Below are 22,840 nucleotides of genomic sequence, written 5' to 3'. Positions count from 1 at the left end.
TTTTTCTGTTTCTCTGCACTTGCCCTTCATTTCCACATGTACACCACCTCCAACTGAAGGTTGCAACATAGTCTCCTTAGTATTTCTTTTAGTTTATTTTCTGGCAAAAAGTTTTATGTTTAGTTTACCAATTATTTTCCTTCAGTACTTAAAATATGGAATTCCATTGAATTGTGGCTTCCATCCTTTTTATTTTGAAGTTGGTTGTCAGTCTTATTGTATCGTAGAACTCTCTTGTCACGTGACTGCTTTAACGATTTCCTTTTTGTCTTTGTTGTTCAACAGTTTATCTCGTTTTTTAAATCTGTAAGGTGATATCTTTAATCAGTTTTAGAAACTATCTTGGCCTTTTTTCCTATAAATAAAGCTCCTGTCCCCTTTTTTTTTTATCCTCCTCATATGGGCCTCTACCAATACAACATATATTAGGACTTTCACCATGTGCCATAACTTACACATTTCTGGATTTTGGGGTTTTTTTTTTTTTTTTGCACTCCTTTCCCATTTTTTTTCTTTCTGTGAGTTTTAGTCTGTATATATCCTACTCCTTTTCTTATAGTTCATGAATCCTCTCTTCACTTGAATCTAATATGAAGTTTAGCTGCTTTTGTTTCTGTTGTGGTAGTGATGGTTCTTAATTCCATGAGCATTTGTTTTAGTTCTAAACATTCAAGTTGTGTCCTTGCTTTTAAAACACTAGTTCATGGGTAAAATTCTCCACTTTCTATTTTTTTTATTTTACTATATTAATCAATCTTATTTTAAAGTGACATATTCATTATCTGGATCATCTAACAATCTATCTTTTTTTTTTTTCTTCATCTTGGTCCTGATTTTGTTAAGCCTCATAAATATTGAGTGAATGACAGATATTGTATGTCATAGAGGGTTTGAATGGTATTGTCTTTCTGCAAGAGGATTTTCCTATCCTCTGACTATCTTTTGGCAAGTAGTGAAGGGGCAAATTCAAACAGTCTAATGAGGGGTTTAGCTAACTTAAGGCAGAATTTCAGACCTGAAAAGAAAGCATGTTTGTCAACCACTGCTTTGCTTCTACTCCTAGTGTCCCTGTTCATTGACAGATCCTAAACTCCTATGATCGTCCCAGCACATTGATACCACCAGAAGCTCTACTGCACATTTCAGCTGCTCTTGGCTTGGTTTCTTATTTTGTTGTTCAGCACAGTTAAAGAATAAGCAAATATCTCCAAGTGATACATAGGGCAAAATGAATGACAAAAATGCAAGTCTCCCTTCTCTCTTAGATCTTTACCCATCAAAATTTGGATGTCTTCAATGCCTTCAGACATTTTTTTCCTCAAATCTGATATTTCTTTTTTTTTTTCCTGGTAAAAGTATTGATCTGCCACCAGATATTCCAGTAGCAGAACCAAACAAAAAGCCTCTATCGTATAGTTTTAATTGCAAATTTTGTGTAATTTTTGTATATTATTTTATAAAATAAATGAGATATCTATTACGTATGCAACAGAGACTGTTGCATTGATTACCTGTTTGTGTTTATTATTTTCTACACTAAAGTAAATTTTATAAACATGTTAAGTGTCTTTCTTTGTAAAAGTCTATGATCTGTGAAATATTGTTTGGGGGTAAAAAAAAAAAAGTCCTAATAAGCTCTAAAAGAGTACTGTGAATTGGAGACTTTTGAATGCAACTTCTAACTTTAGGTACGCTCTAAAACACTGCCACTCTGTGGTCACTCGGAGACATAGCATCATTCTCTATGCTAGAGACAGGGATGCCCTGGCAAGTTGTTTCTGTAAGAGCTGGAAGTTTCCCGTTCACTGAAACAGTTCAGCTACTCTGTACTTAGCCCACATGCACCTCTCTTCTAATCCAGTTTTCCACATCTTAAGTCTAGCCATCGGGTCCTCTCTTGGTGATCATTTGAGCCAATAACAAAATGCTAAGATTCCCAAGTCACATGAGTTCACCTTCAGGCTCCAGCATTTGTGGGTGGTGTCATCTTAGGCTCATTACTTACCCTCTCTCAGCTTTAGTTTTGTGATCTAAAAACATGAATTTTAACAGGCACATTCATTTTGTAAAAATTCATTGAGCATTATATTTTTTTCTCTGTGTGTGTGTTCTAATTTAATAGAATTAATTTTAAACAGAGGTTAATAAAACATTTTTAAATGTGTCCCTTAAAGGATTGGTCTGAGCATTTAAATGAATAATGTCACCTCTCAATGAGGCCTATACACTAACCCTATTATTCAAAATCCTAATCTTCCTTCCCTACCCTATTCGTACATATCCACATATCAATCTCTTTTACCCTGTTCTGATATTCTATTTTTTTTATAGCACTTGCCATCATTTAAAATGTTATATAATTGACATAAGATATATTTTTTCACTCCTTTTGGTGAAAGGTAGACACCTAAAGGCAGGAATGTTTGTCTGGTTGGTTGATTGGTTTATAACATGTATCTAGAATAAAGACTTACACATAGCAGGTGCCCAAAAGTATTTGTCAAATGCGTGAACAAGAACTGAGCATAGTTATTGGCACATAACGTTAGTGCACATTTGAAGAACTTTTATTATTATCAGGGCTTTGATCTCAGATTTCAAATAGTGCTTGTGAATAAGAAGGGTGCTGATTGGTAGGTGTTATAGCTTCAGGTATTGCTAGGAAGAGAGTGAAAACTATTAAATTATATACTTTAAATGGGTAAATGTTATGGTTTATAATTATATCTCAACAAAGCTATTATTTTAAAAGATAGATGGTTAGCACTTCAGAGGGAGAAAAACGTTTAACTTCTGGGACTGACCCTTACTCACTTTTTGATCTTTCATAGGCCATTTGTCTCTAATTCTTAGTCTTCCATATATAGATTGAGTGTATCGATTAGCTAAAATTCTAAAATTCACTCCAGTTCTTATATCTCACCTTTTTGAAAAGTAGACCTCTGCAGAGATGGAGAGAAAAGAAGACAGGATGAAGATAGCGCTTTCACATTGCTTTGCAACCTGGATCACACACTCTTTCCAAAGCATTGAGTTAAGATGCTGAGCTTCTTTTCACGTATTTAAAAGTACAGGTAGACATGAAACTATATATTTACCTACATATGAATAGAGATATCTAATTATCTAATTTCGTTGGACAGGAAAGAAGACAATGAATATCAATTTTTTGGTTTCCAAAAGACTTTCCCAGAAAATCTTTTTCCAGCATCCAAAAAGTAGATCGCAAATCACAGGGGGCACTGACTCAATCCTCTGCCCGCATATACCAGAGTGTACCTTAGGGGCCATCTGATATCTCAGTGCTTCACAAAATTAGCTTGATTTAATCTGAGTGAGTTAGAAAACTGTTGTCACAATGAGAGAATGTTCCTATTACCTAATTAACAGGGTTTATTAAGAGAGTAGTGACTACTGAAGTCCACTGAACACCCAGCCATTTGGGCATATGAAGCATAGATCAAGCAGGTCTGTCTGTAATCACGTGAATAGTTAATCTTTTTGCTTTCTCTCATTTTTATCTAAACTCAATGCATAATACATTTCCTGGATTTTTAACAGCATGTCAATTAATAGGCACAGTAAATTGATTTGAGATATCAAGACCACTATTTTCTGGACACGCATCTGCTGCCTAGTGGCCATCCTTTTTCGCCGTTTCCCAAAACATCCTTCTATATGACTTGTCTGAGACACCACAGGTCACCTGCTCTATTGCTATGGGCTTTTCTCTTCCACAGGTCTGGGCTGCACCCAACTCTTATGGTAATATGCTCCTTTGATACACTTTCAGTGCAAAAATCTTTGCTAAATAGGAAAGTACAGTATGTACGATTTTCTCATTAAATCAATAGACAAGGTCGCTCTCTGTTAAATGGAATAATGAGCGCATTCCCACATGTTACCTACTAGCATGAAAACATGATGTGCTGACATTTTGAAATCATCTAAAAGTCACTTCCTTAGCCGTTCTGACTGAAGGAGTAAATGAGTGAATTATAAATTTTACTCTCATATTTATTAAGGACTCTATACATTCAGGATCCCATAATCTGAGGACAAAGCAGTATCAGAAGAGGCACAGACCTTTGATTTGCACACAGAGATAATCTCCTTCTAATCCCAAATCCCACAACACCAATTATAGATAGAAATTATTTAATAAAAAAATCACACGTTTACCTCTCGCGAGGAAGTGTGCAACATGATATGTATACTCTTAGGAACCTGGGAGTCAGTACTCTCCTTTTTCCCATTTTATAAGTGAGAAAACTGATTCTTAGAGACAGCAGGGAATTGATCTCAAGTCAGATGCACTTTGGTGTCTTTTTAGGCCTGTCAGCATCCTGCAATCTAAGATTCAACACTGTGCCTGACATGCAGTAGAGATTCAACGATTTGTTTTTTTTTTTCAATGAATGTCCGTGTAACACTTTTACATGGGTTATCATTTATTCAGAGTGTTGACTTAACAAATAAAGGTCTGAGAAGTCTGAGGAAGGGAAATCCTAATAGCTGAAAGGAAGGCGAGCTTATAATATAGATTCGTAATTAGAAAACAAATCTTCCTGCCCAACGAGTACATAAACAGAGCTGTCAGGAAACTGAAAGGAGGCACAGAAATCAAGTATTTCACAGTCCTGTTGGGGCTTTTGCTGCACATAAAGGAGAGAGGAAGAATGCGGGGGAAAAAAGAGGGGGAGGAGGGGATGGAAAGGGAGGGTAGAGAAAGGAGAGGGAGACTGATCACTGATCGGTTCTTATCTGTATGGTTCAGATCTATATTCACTCTCTCTTGAATATCCAGAAATTGGGGAGAAGAAGGAAAGAAGTTCTGATTTTATCTGCGATATATAAAATAGATTTTTACATCTCCAGAAAGTGGGATTTAAAAGGAGATTAAAAAAAAATTAAAGTTGGTATTTTCAATTTGAAAATCACAGTGTTAAATGCCAAATCTATATGTATGAATCTATTTTAACCTGAAGAATTTTCTCTCACCCCTTCCTCTATCCCGATGCTCAGTTGGGTTCAACAAACATCCTGAAGTTACCCTAATACTGAAGCTACTTAAGTTTGAGTGACTGTAATGAGACTATTTTTATGGTTAATTCAATATTAGCCTTCAGTCCTATCTTGAATCAAGCTGTCAATGTCACTAAAGTTTTTCTTTTCATTTGTCATCAGCACTTTCCAATTATAGGTGGCATTTAGCGTAAGAAAATATTTAGGACCACACTTACACTTTGGGTCATTGAGTATCGTATATTTACATAATAGCATCACTTATTCCTCTTGAGAAGAAATATACATTTAAAAAAATAATATAGCCTAATTTATTTAGTAGTATTTTTGTCATTAAAAAAATGTTTAAGAAGACTATGAAGATGAGAGTGAGTCCTGTTTGGTAATAAGATGGATCCAATAGGGCGAATGTTACTGCCTCTTGCGACTAGAACTGCCCCGTATGCCCTTCATCAATCTAGAGGTGGCTGTTCCCTTTGTAATGTATAGAATTGTGTGTTTATCACAACAGCTTTATAACAGGTGATTATGAAGGACCTTGAGGAAGTATCTGTTTACTTTTTACTGATTTCCATAGAGGAGAATATTCAATTACCACTGCCATTATTTTCCTGCCAAAATGGTACTCCTAGATTATTTTTCTGTAATCCCATATCATTCCTCCTATAGAATGCCTCACATTTTGCTATAATTATCTGCTTAAGGATGTATCTCTTGGAGAGCTCCTCAACAACAAAGACTGTATCAGATTCATCTCTGAATCTCCCTTTCCTAAAACTGATGGATATTGAGAAATGTTGAATGACTGGATCAGTGATAATAAATTAATTCACCTGGAAATCTAATTGGAATAAATCAAAAATCACCTACTATTTGCTTTAGGAAAAGCAATGAGTCACAAGAAAATATAAATAAAAATAAAAAAGCCTTTATTTATTCATAATTCATATCTCAGCAAAACCGCTTTCCTCTGATTGGCCAATAATGACTATATTTCTAATGAAAATTCTACTAAATTATTTAAAAAGATGGTGCACACCAGTTTGATATGGCTCATACCCTTCAAAATATAGGAAAGAAGAATAATGTTACTGTATTTATTTTAAATTATTTATACTTACTTTTGGAATAGATAAATTTAGATAAATTTAGATGGTTTCAAAGGTACAAAATGATACACAGTAAAAATCACCGATCCACATCTGTCTCTTGTCATTCAATACTTGCTCCACAGAAAGCAGTTTTCCCAATATTCTTTGTGTATTTATAGAGGTAGTCCATGAAAAAACAAACAAACAAACAAATATATACATACATATACAGTTTATTCATTTTCTACTACTGCTGTAACAAATTTTAAAAAGTTAAAATAACACATACTTATTGTCTTACAGTTCTATGGGTCAAAAGTCTGACATGGGCCTCAGTGGGCTAAAATAATGTATCTGCAAGTCTGCGTTCTTTTCTAGAGTCTCTAGAGCAGCATCTGTTTCATTGCCCTCTCTAGCTCTCAGAAACCTAGGTTAGTCATCAGCTTCCATCCTAAGTTTGTGGCCTCCTTCCATCTTCAAAGCCAGCAGTGGTGGGTAGTCTTTCTCATGCTGCCGTATCTCTGGTTATATGACAACAGCTAAAGAAGGTCCCCTCCTTTAAGGATTTATACAATTTGATTGGGCACATCTGGATAATTCATGATAATCTTCCCATCTGAAAGACCTTAATCTTAATCACATTGCAAAAGTTCCCTTTTCTTTGTTAGATAATATGGACAGGTTTCAAGAAGGATTAGAATATTAACAATTTTAGGTCTCTTATTCTGATTGCCACAAAGTTTCATGTGCACACACACACACACACACACACACACACAGTTTTATTTTTATAATAGAACAGCATACCATACATGTTGTTTTGCACTTTGTTTTTTTTTTCCCATTTAGTATTGGATATTGGATATTTTTTATGTTACTACATAAAGAATGTTGTCATTCTTTTTCATGGCTGCATAGTTTTTTAATTGAAACAATACACCACAACTTATTTCACTAGCCACATATTGAATCTTTGTATATTTGAAAGTTCATCTTTCTTTAAATAGGTCTGTGCAATAACTGTGCTGCTTACTACTATTTTAATTATTAGAAACATTATCCTGATGAATGCCTAAGTGATTTTATTAGTTATCAATATTTTTCTTAAGTTTATAATTCCCTGTGGTTTAACCCCTTGAAGATATCACCTATCTTTTCCTATTTCTTTCAGCTCTTTTTCTGTTTCTTATTATTGGTTCTCTTCAGAACATAGACAGTCTTATGGGGTTTGAGGAGGTGTGGTGAGCATAGAATCATCTTCCTTTTTCCTTTCTTCTCTTCCTGTCATTCCGGTTCCATTGGCCCCATAACACCTTTAAGGTCATTTACTTTCCTATTTTCCTCTTTTCTTTACACACTGTCATGGAAGCCATAGTTTGTTTACCATCATTTTTTTTTTTCCTGAAATAATAGGCATTGCTTGGTTATATAATTTTAACTCTGTCTACTGTGTTTGGATCAAGGCTGCTGACCATTACACACCAGTAATATGATCGGTTTACTGTCAATTAACTTTATATCATTTTCCTGTCTTAAAACATTAAACTGTATTTGAACACAAAGTTAATTCATCCTATCATTGTGTAAGAAAGCTTGGACATTATTTGCTAAGTTTAGTTACCTGATAAAATGTTATCATCTGGCATTCTTAGACATTTTCCAAGATATTATTTGTTTGAAAGCTCCTTGATCTTTGCCGGATTTGACCTTTGATTATTATTTATAAGATTTATCTTTTTTACTGCTGTTTTTTTTTTCTGCCATTTGTTCTTGGCATAAGACTATTTAAAAATAAAATGTAAGAGTTTTTTTTTAATATAATGCAAGAAAATTTATACATTTTCTTAGTAAAATCTATAGTATGAGCAGGAAAGAGAGAAGGGAGAGAGAAAGAGTGAGAACAGGGGGAGAAAGAGACTGGCCAGTTTTAGAAGAAATGAGGGTATCCAGTTAATTCGAAAGCCCTCTTAAATCACCTATTTGATATCGTTAGGGTAAAGGGGTATCGAAACAAGTTTGTAGACATGTTCATACATGATTATACACTTATGTCCAAATCATATCCAAAGTCCACATTATTTTAGTTGAAATTACATTTTAGAAACATATATTGAGCAAATACTATGAATCAAAGAAAACACACATTTGCCCTGAAAAAGAAAAATAGATTTAACTGGAATATTAGCTGCTCCTTAGGACACTGAGGTAAAACTGGAATAGAGGAATTTGTTTAGAATCCAACAACTGAACAAATACCTTCAGTACCTCTTTGCCATAGATGTAGGGCTCACATTGTTTTCTTTTAACAGTGTATGTTTTTAAACCGCATGAGGTCTGAATAAACCCAATCTGCAAATCCAAAACACATATTTCTATAACATTGCTTCAGGTGGATTGCATTTTGTTACCAGCAGGAAAAAAGCCTCCACTTCCATGAGCAAAGAAATTGTGCCATGGGGGTTGGTAGGATACAATTAAGGAAAATAATGTCCGTTGAAACCAAAAGCTGAGAGGTCTGAACCACCAGTTAGCTGAATAGGGATTTATTTAATATGCAGAAAGTGGCAGAGTCTATACTGAGATAATATCCCTATTCACAATTTTGTGTCCATGTCACCTTGCACTTTCATAAATGCACCATGGCTCAGTATGCCAGAAGGCATTTTGAAATGAGGACATCTTTCTGTCTTTAAGACAATACATCCTGCTTGCAAATATTCTTGGAGTTTGTTTCAACTAAGGATGAAACAGCCCAAATTAAGAAGATCGTCTGTGGGTCGTGCGCACTTGCTTTCTTCAGCATTTGAAAGCCATTTTCCACTAAAAGTCTGACTACTTAGAATTCAAGCCCTATGCAACTGAGAAACTTCCAAAAGAGGTAATGAACCATAAATTATTGCCGTTAGATATTTAATACTCAATCAGTATGTGCTCTCTCAAGCATATCCCACCGGCATTGCATTCCTTCTGACAGTGTGGTACTGGTTCAATTACTTTGCTCATTTACAATAAAAGATTAATGAAAAGAAGTATATTTTAGTTCACAGAGATTAATTGCATCCCTTACTTTCCCTACACTAGAAATATTCAACCCATAATCCTGATAGCTTTTGCATCAACAAGTACATGGAAAATTAATAGACTTTCTTCTGCTGGAAATCTCAAAGGGTTTTCAGATAGCGGTATCCGGGGAAAACAAGATTGAAAGTTGGCTTTGGGCTGGAAATGATTTAATTTACCTACTTCTTTAAATTTACTCTTATGACATTTTGAATTAGCCAGTATAAAGATGTGTGTACTGTAAGTATCTTATATCTGCATATTTTCTGTCAAGTATTTGCAAAGCAAATTCCCTTTTGAGATCTAATTCTAGCAGATAGACCCAGGTATGTCTATGCTTGGTACATGTTCCAGCACTTGCAGAGATGTTGATTTCACAGTATTTTCTTCAGAGAAAATAGATGCCAAGTGTACTAGGGCATTTATTTTGAATCTTTTTTTCTTTTTAACATAAAGTTATTTACCACTGGGAAATCTAGGTTTAAAATTTCAAAGTGCCTCCCTAGTAAATAATTCTTAAGTTTCTACAAACTTGGTGAACGTGGTACTATATTTTCTAGTGCATTGAAGATTATAAATATCTCTGGCTGGTGTAGAGCTGGAATAGAAAGAAATTTATATTTATTGAGCCTTGTCTATTTTATACTAAGATTTTTTTTTCAGACCTCACTTGACTTAATCCTTACAACAATTTGGTTGTATTATTGTCTTCATTTGTCAGAGAAGAAATTGAGACGAAAAGAAGTGACTTGCTTGTGGTCACCAGTGAGCACGTGGCTCAACCTGGAGTCAGGCCATTGTCTTTCTGTCTCTAAAGTCCATTATATGTTGTATAAACCAGATTAAAAATAAGAAAAGTTTCATGTCCAGGAGTTAACTCTTCTCTAAACCCGCTTTTGTTTGTCTGTCAAATGATGGCCATAACATTTACTTGACACACACGTTTTGACGATGGAGTAAGGCAACCTATACAAATGAAAACTGGGAATGCAGAACCACACTATGCACAGATGGAAATAAAATATAGATGGACTGGGGTTTAACTGGGCAAACCTGATCCTTCAATCCTGATGAAATCAGTCCCATTGGCATTGCCAGATGGACTGTGTCTAAGACGCTTTCCCAAGTCCAAATAAATAGTGTAAGGGCTCCTTTCTTCCTCTTTGAAATACGGTTTATTTATCTATTTCTCAATCAGAGCTATTCAGGAAACTTTCACTTGCAGAAATGTCTCATCTGTGTTTTCTGCAGATTTTTATCCTATTGTTACAAGAAAAATGTGTTCCTTCCCACATATACTTAAGGAGAAAGAGAGAGGAGTCAGCCGAATTTCTCTTCCCCTTCTCTCATGTACTTTACACAAGCCCCACTCTCAAATGTCAGCCCCCTGAAAACCGTCAGCTGTGTAGTAGACACTCCAATCTTTCAGTGATTTCTAAAGAGAAGACCAGTGAATCAGAGACAAATTCACTATTTCTGAAATATATATTCATCATAAAAATCAAAGATGATCAAGGCTAAACCAACTCACAGCAAAATTCAACCTCTTTGTCACTAAGAAAACACTGTTTTTGTAGCACCAATCAACCAATTTTTGTGATTTATTTCACTAAATTTCTTGGTAGTGTTTTTATTGTGTCAAAGAGACACAATAAAAGAGAGCTCATCATTGTATCTTGATGAAGTAGTAGATTTTGTAGCAATTTTAAAAGTAGATTTGTTTTGTGATTTCCTAGTGTGCTCATTGGAAAAGATGCATTTCATTTTAAGAAGGCAATCTAGAATCAGTGACCACAGAACAGGTGTTTTTATGTTTGTTTTCATACTTGTGGGAGTTTTCGATGAGAAAGAAGCAGTTGCTTCCCGATGATTTTGCTGCTTGATTTACAAATGATGTTTATACTTCTATTCCACATAGAAGCCACTGCTATTTGGAATTTTTTACATGTTTTGCACCTGTAAAGATAAATTATCTTAATACAGACTTTGCGTATTATCTTTTAGAACTTTCTACTTAACAGCTATTAGGTATAATATCCCACTTCTGTAACCCTGAGCAAGTCTCTTAATGCTCTTAGGCCTTAATGTCTTCATTTATGGAATAATGGAACTTGGACATCGCAGGAGCCAGCAAACTCTATTTATCTGCTGGGATGTATCCCCAAAGGCCAGGAGCTTAATGCTTTATAGAATACAGACTATGCCTCAGTAACCTTACTGTGTAGTGGGAGATAGAGGCAAGCAGAGAAGACAGCCAACGAAGTGGTCAGCACTGCACCAGAGGGGTGCATAAGGTCCTAGCTGAACAGGATGGACAATGGGTAAAGCATTCAGGGTGGAGCAGGTATGAAAAGTCAGGCAAATGTCACCAAAAAAGGTCATACTTGACCTGTGTCTTAAAGAATGAGTAGTATTTTGTGGGCAGATGTGAGGAGGTGAATACTCTAAGAAAGGAAAAGAACAACAGTTAAAGAAATTGGTTATTAAAGAAATTTGCGAAAGATAATAGCATCATGCTAGCAGGGAGTGGAATCCAGGCAGGAGGACATTATAGGGAAAGCTGGAGGCACCAGCATGGGGCAAATGCTGTATTGCCATGCAGGCCTCCTGGGATTCCTGGGCGTTCTCTCAAAAATAACAGGACACCTTTGATGAAAATTAAGCAGCATTAGCCAATATTACAAATTAGTCAACATATGTTAATTCTAAAGATTTCCGTGAACTAATGTGTATAAACTAGTGAATAAAAGTGAAAGACAATTAAAAGCAAGAGGAAAGTATGGTAAACATCCTCCAAATTTCGGAATGCACTCCCATTGTCTCCAGTTTCACTTTGATGTACAGTGACCATGAACCCCTTGAAATCTGGATTAGTTAACTCTATATGTTTGACCTGTAACAAATCCGTTAGTTGACGCTTGATGAAAACATTAAAAATAGTTGTATTGAGTCTGAAATCATCTTGTAAATCCTTGTGATAGTACACAAAAAATATTTATGTAAATTGTATCTTTTCATTATTATCACTAGGCACAAAGGCTGGCCAAATATAAATTAACTACATATCTTGGCTCTAGGCTTTGAATGTCTCCTAGTCTGTCAGAGAGTTGAAAGGCTTCCTGGCCACAGTAAAATACCTCAGGTTATATGTATTATTTTGGTGCCTCGAATTTGCTGTCCTAATCACTCTCTTGGTGATTTGCCCCACATTTGTCTCCTCAAAACTGCCCATTCTGACATCCAACATGTCTGCCTTTTTAATGCACATCCTTGCCTTATCTGTCTGACCCTCAGGAGACTAGTCATGGTTTTTATTTACCTAATCTGATATGTAACAGGGACGACCAAATATGGACTACACATTGTAGATGTATCTCTCCTTTCCTTTTAATTTTTAAGAAAAGTTTAAAATGAGTATTTGTGCTCAGGCTTCAATTCAGGGCACTCAGCACAATTTTCACTGTGTCTTTCAGTTAAAAAGAAATACAACCCCCTCTGATTGTTGGAAATACACTGAGAAAATTTCTTTTTAAATGTGTACAATTCTTATGGTAAACTGAACGGGGTACCACAGAATATTGAGCATTAAATATTGACATCAAGAAATGCCAGTTTTCTTGAGGGAGATTTGTAAGGTTATGGAAAAAGCTGAGATATCAACCCCAATTCTTCCATTTCTAATGACTGTGAGTTTGGGAGTTCAAATAATCTTCTACATAATATCATTAAATTTATTTTATAGTCAAGTAAATGAAGAGTTTTGAAAGAATATTTTTAAACAGGTTGAAATAGTACTTACAAAGCACCTTGTAAGTACCATGTGCCTGACATGTATTAGGGACTTGGTAATTGGTAGTTGTTGTCATCAGTTATATCTTCAGTCGTCGGTTTAAATACCAACAGACATTTTTATCTCTGTAAAAAGAAGAATATTTTTACCCGATTACACCTTCAAGTTGGAAAGTAAAAAGCAGGTATAAAATTCAGAAATAAAACCAGAGAAATATTCTTTTAAAAATAATTAATGGTTCTCTGATTCATCAAAGGAGAAGAATTGATTAAATAGACTTCAATTTGCTAAGCTCTTTTTAAAAATGATACAGAATCTTGCTGTACATGAGGATAAAGAAAACTCAAAATTTCGATGACTTGAAAAGGTTGACAGCTGCCCACCCCAGTGTTGCTCCCATGACAAGTCTCAGAACCCTACTCAGTGGTCGTTAAGCTCAGCTCTGACATTTGTCCTCTAGCCCTCCTCTGATCATTTGTACGTAATGTAATAGTGAATTCAAGTCTGAGTTATGGACAATAACAATATTGTAATGTCACCTAGCATTTTAGTATGCTATGGTTTCTAAAAGAAAATGAACCTTCATTATAAGATAAATGTATTTTATATACAGCCTCCACCAGATTCTTGACTACTATTCCAATACATTTATTTCAAGCATAATCAAATTCTGAGAAAATTGGTTGGCAGAGTGAGCAGTGGCTGAGTTATCCATCCTGTTGAATTTCAATTCATTGTCCTAAGCAAACCTGAAATTGGCGACATGATTAGAGTATGAAGTCAACCACTGAAATGAACATGTATAATTTGGAATTATTTCTATCCTAGTATCTCCCTAAGAACACTGGACAAAGCAGCTACCAAAAAAATTTTACTTTTAGAAGCTTAACAGTTATAAGAGGACCTTTACACATGGATCCGGTTATTCATTATTATCGTATAAGGGAATCAATAAATGTTAAAAATAATAATTATTTGGTTGTAATTATCAGTGTGACAATAATTTTAGCACTCAATTATGCACAGTATGCTTACATATACGTTATGCCATTACAAAAATTTGTGATGTGAACTAAGCAACCATGCTTATCTTCATGTCATAGATAAGGAAATAAGCTGAGAGTAGTGGCGACTTAGCTAACTTTTCAAAAGGGATTATTGAACTGAGTAAAGCATGTCCCTAGAGGTAAGCGAATACTAGTATTCTTGTAGGAAGCACTTGGATCAAATCACTGATTTGACTGAGACACTATTTGCTAATACTCACACTTGATTTAGAGCTATCGCTACAAATAAAGCCAACATCTCACTGAGTATAATGACTTTAATTTAAATTTCATAGTAGTTCGTCTTCAGAAAGTCAGTGATGAAAGTGAAGTGGTAATATTCCTGGGAGGAGGAATAAGTGTATAATAACAAGTTGTTTCTACAACAGCCAATAAGAATAATGTAGATTAGAAAACATGATGTCTGACACCATGTTATACATCACTAAAGTCCCCGATTCTTAGGCATGCAAGGTGTCTGATGAAGAGGAGATATATGCATATATGGTGAATTTTCTTAACTCTTTGTAAACCTGTGGCCTGTAACAATGTAATTACAGGTCCGGCAGTATCTTGATGTTAGGGAGTTAGGTTAAATGATTTAGTTCAGGACAATGAAAATCAGAGTTTGTTAATTTCTTTGCTAGTGAGAAAAGGGAAAAAAGGCAAAACTGTTTTGTATATTGCAAGGTTATAGGGGAAGGAAGAAATTGTGTGATGTGATCAAAACTTTGAATCAAAGGAAAATGTTTTCTCCTGAGACATGTTCTCATGGTCTTTACTGTTTCATTTATTTTTGAAGCAGTAAAGAAATAAAATAAATATTAAAAAAAAAACTTAATGAAGAATTCTGAAACTACAGAAAATTATAAAGAAAAGAGAAATCTCCTATTATGACTACAATGCTCCACTTCTCTGGGTGTCTCTAGGTGGAAACTGAGGTGCGTAGGCCTTGGAGTCAGGACGCCCAGGTGGGAGTGCAAGCTCAGTCACTTGAAAAATTATTAACCTTGGGTCATCATACTGACCCTCAGAACTTTCTTATCTGTAAACTTGGGATAATAATAGTACCTACCTCATAGGGCTGTCATGAAGACTAAGTAAGTTAATATTTGAAAGTGCTTTGAACAGTGCCAAGCAGAGTGTAAGAGCAATAAACATGTTTATTAAATGCAATAAAAATAATAAAAAATAACAGTAACCATGGCAGATTACAGTATTGTTTCCAACTATTCTAACTATTCACTTCTGATTTCCGTAAGAGCATTATTCATCCCTTCTCATTTCACTAGCCTTTCAGTATCTTCTGTGGGTGGGCTGTGCTGCCCTGCCCATTGGAACTTGCTCTGGCCAATGAAATATGAGCAGATGTGAAAAATACATACATTTGAACAGGACCTGAAAAGCTAGTGTATGTTTATTTCCACTCTTTTGTACTTTTCCTTTTGGTGCGATAATGGCATGTCTAAGATAGGGACTGCTTCTTTGGCCTGTAAAAATCTCAGACAAAAAAAAAATATAAGTATGAAATAAATATTTGTTGTTATAAATCACCAGATTTTTTAAGACCACCATTATTTCAGCAATGTCGATTAATATAATAACAAAAAAGATAAACAAATGAATAAATAAATAATAATCTCTATTAGTATTTAGATGATTTTTAATGTCACCCTTAATTATTGCATATTTAATTCCTGTAATAATCTTAGATTACATATATGTATAATTTCGTAACTTGCTTTGTTTTCTTCCCCACTTAGCTTATGAGTGTAGTTTCTCCATATCATTAAATAGATGTTGCGTGTCTTCGAGCTTAGAGGTAAATTGAAAGAGCCACCAGGAGCCAATAAGTGAAAATAATAATAATAATTATAGTAATAAAATTGTTCTCTAACAATGAAACTATAAAATATGCACTTGATGTATTTAAACAAGAGTCATGTAAAGTTACACTGTCGTGTTGGGAGAAAGTGGTTACTATCAGGTCAACAAACATAATTTGTTATAATAAAATCAAATGTATTACTATATCTAAGTACGGTAGCACGAGGAATGCACAGAGGTTGAAAGAATTAGTGCCCATCTAAGAAGCGTTCAGTGTTTATCCAGTAGATCCGAGTGTAACACTTCCTTTGGCAATTCATTCAGAGGATGAATTATGTACATCTAAGACTGGTTTAACTAATACACAGACTAGCCACGTATTCATAGCATCAGTTAACATGGGCGTAGAAAAATAACTTGATACTTTAAAAAGTTAATAATTTATTATGGAATATTCAGAAACTCATTGGACTTTCTTATTTTACCTATGTGAAGGTGGAGCATATCACCGTCATTCAGTACATTTGTCTCCTAAGTGTCATAATACTGACTATAAGCATTGCGTTAAGGAGACCTGTTACTATAAAACCAATATTTCTGAAGCACATTCCACGAAACACTTGCTTCACTTCGTGCCAATAAAAATCACAACAAGCAAAAGAAAACCCAAGAGATTCCATAGTAAAAACGAGTTTTGAAAACTCTTGGTTGAATAATGTTCAATGAACTTCTTTACTCTAGAAGTTCATGGGCTTTTTGAAAAATCAATGTGTTAATTGATAAAAACTATTCATTGTACAATGAAGATTCTTTTTCAGTTGACCACAGGACCCTTTTGCGTGCCGCATTTCACAGCACTACGGTTTTTAATTAATATAAATGGGAACTTGTCTATTGTAATTTTAATTTGTCAAGTAATCCTCACCATAAATTTATGCTCATCAAGCAACCTGCGTATAACTGAGTCCCAGTTTCCAAATCTGTAAAATAAAGATAATAGAACTTGCCTTAAAAAGTAGTTATGAAGATTAAATGAGACTATTCAAACATATTTTTTAGCATAGCGTCTGGCAGATAATAACAAATGTTTTAAGTGCTTTAGTGAACTAACTCATTTAATACTCTGAAGTTCCTTGAACAAGAAAACTAACGCAAAACCCCTGTATTTAACCATTACCAGACTGCCTGTGTTCATTTCTAAGCTATGTCATTTATCATTTAAACACTAGCCAAGTTATTTAACCACTCTGTGCCTTTCTTGCCTCATTTATAAAGTGTAGATAATACTAGTGTCCACCTCTGAAATGAAGTACTGCTTGTAAGAGTTTAGAATAGTGCCTAGAACAGAGTGAGCACTCAATGAATATTGTCTGTCATTTCTATCGATGATTAACTTAAACATGTTAAAAAGAATACATTTTACAAAAAAAATTGCCTACCCTCCTCCAGTACACTATTTATCACTTTATGATCATAATAGTATATATATACTCTATATATCTATCTATATCGATATACCTATACATATATGTACATATACATATATGTGCTTACACACACACGCATACCTTGTTTACACACACACACACACACACACACACACACATATATTTATTTATATATATAAATAGAGAGAGAGATGGGCACCAAAAAGAAATGGAAATGTATAACCACTTACTGAGTTTCTACTCCTAACAGGCAGTGGACGTAATTAACTCATGTGATCTTTTACCCCAATTTTTGGAGTCAGCAGCGTCATTTCCACTGGCAAATATATCAACTGAATCTCAGGGAGGTTAAACATCTTGACCACAATGTGTCAAATAACTGTGGTTCTTCAAGGTCTGGAGCTATCCTGTCAGAACATCCATAGTTTTTCCATGGTAACTCTAACTATGAGATTTATACATAATGGCAACCTGAGAGACATGTCTTTTCAAATTGTAAAATTTAGTACGTTAGTGTGGAACCACTTTCTAATAGGAAAGAGTGTGAGGTATTGTGATCAGAAAGGGCACACATCCATTACAACTGTCATCTACTTCTCCTGGTGAAGCTGTTTTATTAACGTAAGTCACAATTCTAAGTATGTCTGTCCCTGTCACTGAAGGTAAGCAAAGAAATAACAAGCTGTGATGACCCAGGGGCCGATTAGAAACAAAAATAATAAGCTGAGAGATAGATGGGGAGCATACGTCGGTTCTTCTACTTTTAATAACATCCATTTGGTTTCAAAAATATTCCAATAAATAATTGTCATGGAAAACCATTCATTTTCCTCATGCTGAAAATGTATTTGTGTATGTTTAATTCACAGTACATTTTTATTAAAAGAAAGAATATACCTAGCTTCTTACTAAGATATAATTGAAGTACCATAAAATTAAAAATCATTGTAAGTCTATAATTAATTGAATTTTAATACATTTATAGAGCTATGCAACTCTAACAATAATCTAGTTTTGGAATATTTCTATCGCCCCCAAGTTTCCCATGCCTTTTTGCAGTCTATATCCATTTCCTCCCCCATCTTCAGATGAATGTCTATGTGCTTTCTGGACATTCCTTATAATTGAATCATGTAATAGATAGTCTTTTATTATCTGGCTTCTTAGCTTGTTTCTGAAGTTCATCCGTTTTGTAAGATGTATCAGTAGTTTATTCATTTGTTTTGCCAAATGGTATTGCATTTTATGAATATACTACATTTTGTCTATCCCATCATTAGTTGATTGACATGTGGATTATCTTCACTTTTCAGCTCTTATAAATACTTGATTACAAATATGTTCATTCTTTGTATGGACATATGTTTTTATTTCTCGTGGTTATAGCCTAAGAGTAGAATTGTTGAGTCATATGGTAAATTTGGTAAAATTATGTTTAACTTTTGGAAAAAGTACCACACTATTTTTTTAGGTGACTGCACCATTTATATCCTCAACAGCAATATGTGAACTTTCCTCTTTCTCCACATCCTTATCAACACATGTTATTGTTTCATATATCTGTTAAAGATGTTTACATTTATATCATTAAAAATGTTGGTTTGTAATTTAGATGTGATGGTTTTGTCTGAGTTTGGTATTAGGTAATACTAGCCCCATAGGATAAGTGAGGAAATACTGCTTCCTAAAAGGTTTTCCAAAGGACTGTTATTTCTTCTTTTTTTCTTCTATAAATAAGTTTTCTTGTATTTTTTCATTTTATTTATGTATTTTTTTTAAATAAATATTTAGAAGAACTTACCAGAGAAACCATCTGTCACAGATAATGAAATATCTATTTCATTACTAATTCAGTTTCTTTAGTAGTCGTAGGTCTATTCGGAAGGCAAAGAGTAGAAGTGTTTGAGTGGGGAGGCATGAGAAGTTAAAAATGGCCTTTTAAAATAGGGAGGGAAGCACGTGCACCTATAGAGAGACAAGAAAGTGCTTGACCCAGATTTAAAACTCCGAGTGATTGGGTAGTCCTTAAAATGGAAGAAAAAGTCAAGTGCTATTAATATACATTAATAGAATATATTAAACCTGTTTTTTAATTTATCTAAATAAAATGCATCAATAAAATGTTTTTATTTTAATTAGTCAAATATGTCACTTACTTGTAAGAGCTTTACAAGCAGACAATGGTATTTGAAAAATCCAAAACAAGGATTAAGATTATAAATTAATGACTCACCATGTGTTTGATATATTTTTTTTTTTTTGGTAACGAGAATATTTAAAGGCAAAAATATGAATGGTCACTAAAAACATTAATTTATATTTTAGAAACCATGGTAGGGAGAATAATGGTTCACAAAAGATGCCCATGACCATTATAATCCCCAGAACCTCCAAATATGTTCTCATTTGGCAAAAAGGACTTTACAATGTGATTAAAGTCAAAGACCTTGAGGTAAGAAGATTGTTATAGATGACCCAAATGGGTGCAGTGGAATCACATGAATCAGGAAAAAGAATCGGAAAAACACTTTTCCCAGCTTTGGTCAGAGAGGGGTGTGACTGCAGAACAGTCAGATGGATGCAATTTTTCTGACTTTGGAGATGGACAGAATGGGGCAGAAGCCAAGTCATGTACGAGCCTGTAGATTCTCCCTTCGAACCTGCAGAAAGCAAGACAGCCCTGCGGACACCTTGATGTCAGCCCACTGAGACCTGTGTCAAACTACTCACCTCCCAAACTATAAGATCATAAATTTACATTGTTCTAAGCCACTGAATTTGTGTTAATTGGTTATCATTAGCAATAGGAAACTAATATAGTAACTATTCTAAAATATATAAAAATCAGTCAAGATGCTTCTTGGCTTATTGATGAAAGTGGTCTAAAATACAAGTAAAACCTGTGGTTACTCAAAATATTAGACACTATTAACACAGTTTGTATGGCCCAGTCACATAAAGTGAGATCTTTTATTCTCAACCTCTGCCAAGAAGATCTAGCAGTAAAATTATAAGCACACGTATTTTTATGTATATATATATATAGTTTTCTCTACTTTGAGCAACATTTTAGATCACTCATTTTAAATTCCTCTTCCCATTACTTTGTTTTTCAAAAAAGACCCATTTTTTCTCCATCCCTAGCTTGGGTTCCAGGGTAGATTATGAAACTGTGACCTGATTCTGGAAATGTCTTTTAAGATTGCGTCTTAGGATGTACGTCTTCTCATTCCAGTATTTAATTTCCATATTAAGATAAAGCTTCTTTTGCCAAATTATGAGATGCAGCCAGATCGTTCTAATCTTTCCCTAACTCTAAATCCTCTACTGATTTCTCAGACCTCCTTCTATTATTTTTTACAATATATAAAATCATCTATCTTTTTATTATTATTATTATTTTTTGCTCCATCTTGACCCTATTAAAGTCAACCTTTAGCCTATAGTCATTTACCTTTGCATCCTGTCTTGTCCTATCACCCAGGATAATTTTTGAAAAAAACTTTGCAATGTATTCATTTGGTTTTGGATGAGAGATGGGATATACCACTCCTGCAGCACAACCAATTTATTGCTTTTATAACTCACATGTCAAATGAGAAGCTCAAAATAGCCAAATACCTATCAAATAGCAAATGCTTGGCATAGTTTTTATACCACTACCCTACCCCATAAGCACAAGTCAGATATTGTTATCAGATCAATAATTCCTTGTTTCCGTTTCCTCAGACTATGGTAACCAATTGCCACATATTATGTAGCTGAAGACAACAGAAGCTTATTCTGTGGTAGTTCTGGAGCCTAGAAGGCTGAAATCAAGGTGTCAGCAGGGCATGCGACCCCTGATAGCTCTAGGCTTTAGCTTCTGGTGTTTGCCGACAGTTCTTGGTATTCATTGTCTTGAAGCTACAACATTCCAATCTCTGTCTCCTTCCCGGTGTCTCCTCTGTGCCTTCAAGTCTCTCTCTACTCATAAAGACACTAATCATGGGAGTTATGGTCCGTCCTAATCCAGTATGATCTCATCTTAAACCTACAAAGACCTTATTTCTAAATATGATCACATTCATAGATACTGGGGATTTCAATTTCAGTATATCTTTTGAAGAGAAATAATTCAACCTAAAACATCGCTATAAGAAAGCTTTAAAATTCTCAACGAACTGTTCCAAATAACCACTTGCAATCAATAAGAGATAGGATAGAGAATCAGTGTCTTTGGAAAGGCACTCTGAAGGGTGTTTAAATCGTGGATTCTGGAATGAGACAGACTGCCTTGGTTGGAAGACTGGCTGGACTTAAAAGCTGTCTGACTTGGTGAAGTTTCTTAGCCTTTCTGTTTTTAGATGGTGTATATGCAAAATGAGAATCATAATAGGACTTACCTTATAGGCTTATGGGAATTGAAGGAAATAATATGTGCAAAAGCACAATGTCTGGCATATTAAATATCAGTATATATTGGCTACTAAAATTATTAATGTTCCTGAAAATGTTTTAATTGCGTTCATATTACGAACACTATTCTAGCTGTTACATGCGATTAGCATTGTGCAAAACATCAGAGTAATGAAAACAGCCTTGACTCTGTCTCTTAGAAACATATCTAGTTCATATTAAGTACAAATTTAAAATTTACCAAAATTGAATTTTAGTGATTTTTATTATTATTAAAGTAATACGCTCCATAATGTCAAACAAAAAAATTGGGGTAATTTCTTTTGATTTTATGGAGAGCTCTCTCTCCTTCGTTGGTCTCTTACTTTGTTGGTCTCTTTCCTTCCCTTTCTCTGTTAATATCTATTTGTATATTACATGTAAACATAAAATATACACACTTTATATATTTATACAATTACAGTATCATATTAATCTCTATAGTACATATTATATTATATATAATCATTTTTCAAGTTTCTATAAATTTGTGGAAACAATTATTAGAATTTTATTAAGTACACATATTAAAGCTTAATTTTGTAATATTTAGTATTATATTTGGTTCTAATTTGAATGTTATTTTAATATTAAAATGTCTGGCACCTTAAGAAAAATAAAACTGGTATGTTTTTTGTATTGTTAAAAATATGACATAAAACTGGATACTTAGGGAAAGAAAGTACTACTTAAATGCAGTCAGAATAACAGAGGTAATGACTAATTCTAGAGGCTTTTCACAGCAGATGAAAATTACACTTTATAGTTTATGGCCATACTACCCTGAACAAGCATGATCCTATGTGATCTTGGAAACTAAGGAGGGTCGGGCCTGGTTAGTACTTGGATGGGAGACCACCTAGGAAGACCAGGTGCCGTAGGCATAAAAAATAAAAAAATAAGGGATTATAAAATGACAAGGTCCTTGTAATCTGTGAGGTCAATCAAGGGTTGCCGCACCTAAAAAAAAAAAAAAAAATCACACTTTACATATAATAAGCACTTAGACTAAAGCTCTTATAAGAATTTCTCTATACAGGTTCTGAAAATAGCTAATCCGTACTTTTTTTATGTGGAATGGGCTATGATATATTAAATCAAAAAATAATGCTGATG

The 22,840-nt window shown here is 34.3% G+C and overlaps 1 pseudogene; it reads left to right on the top strand.

Annotated features, from left to right (window-relative positions):
- The first annotated feature begins 22,489 nt into the window (after positions 1-22,489).
- LOC120580990 (uncharacterized) lies at positions 22,490-22,608 on the top strand (annotated as a pseudogene).
- Positions 22,609-22,840: the final 232 nt, after the last annotated feature.

The sequence above is a fragment of the Pteropus medius genome, unplaced genomic scaffold, assembly GCF_902729225.1.
Source record: "Pteropus medius unplaced genomic scaffold, Ma_sr-lr_union100, whole genome shotgun sequence".
NCBI classification, from domain to species: Eukaryota; Metazoa; Chordata; class Mammalia; order Chiroptera; family Pteropodidae; genus Pteropus; species Pteropus medius.
The sequence above is the reverse complement of the archived record's forward strand: the minus strand, read 5'-3'. Positions and strand labels throughout refer to the sequence as shown.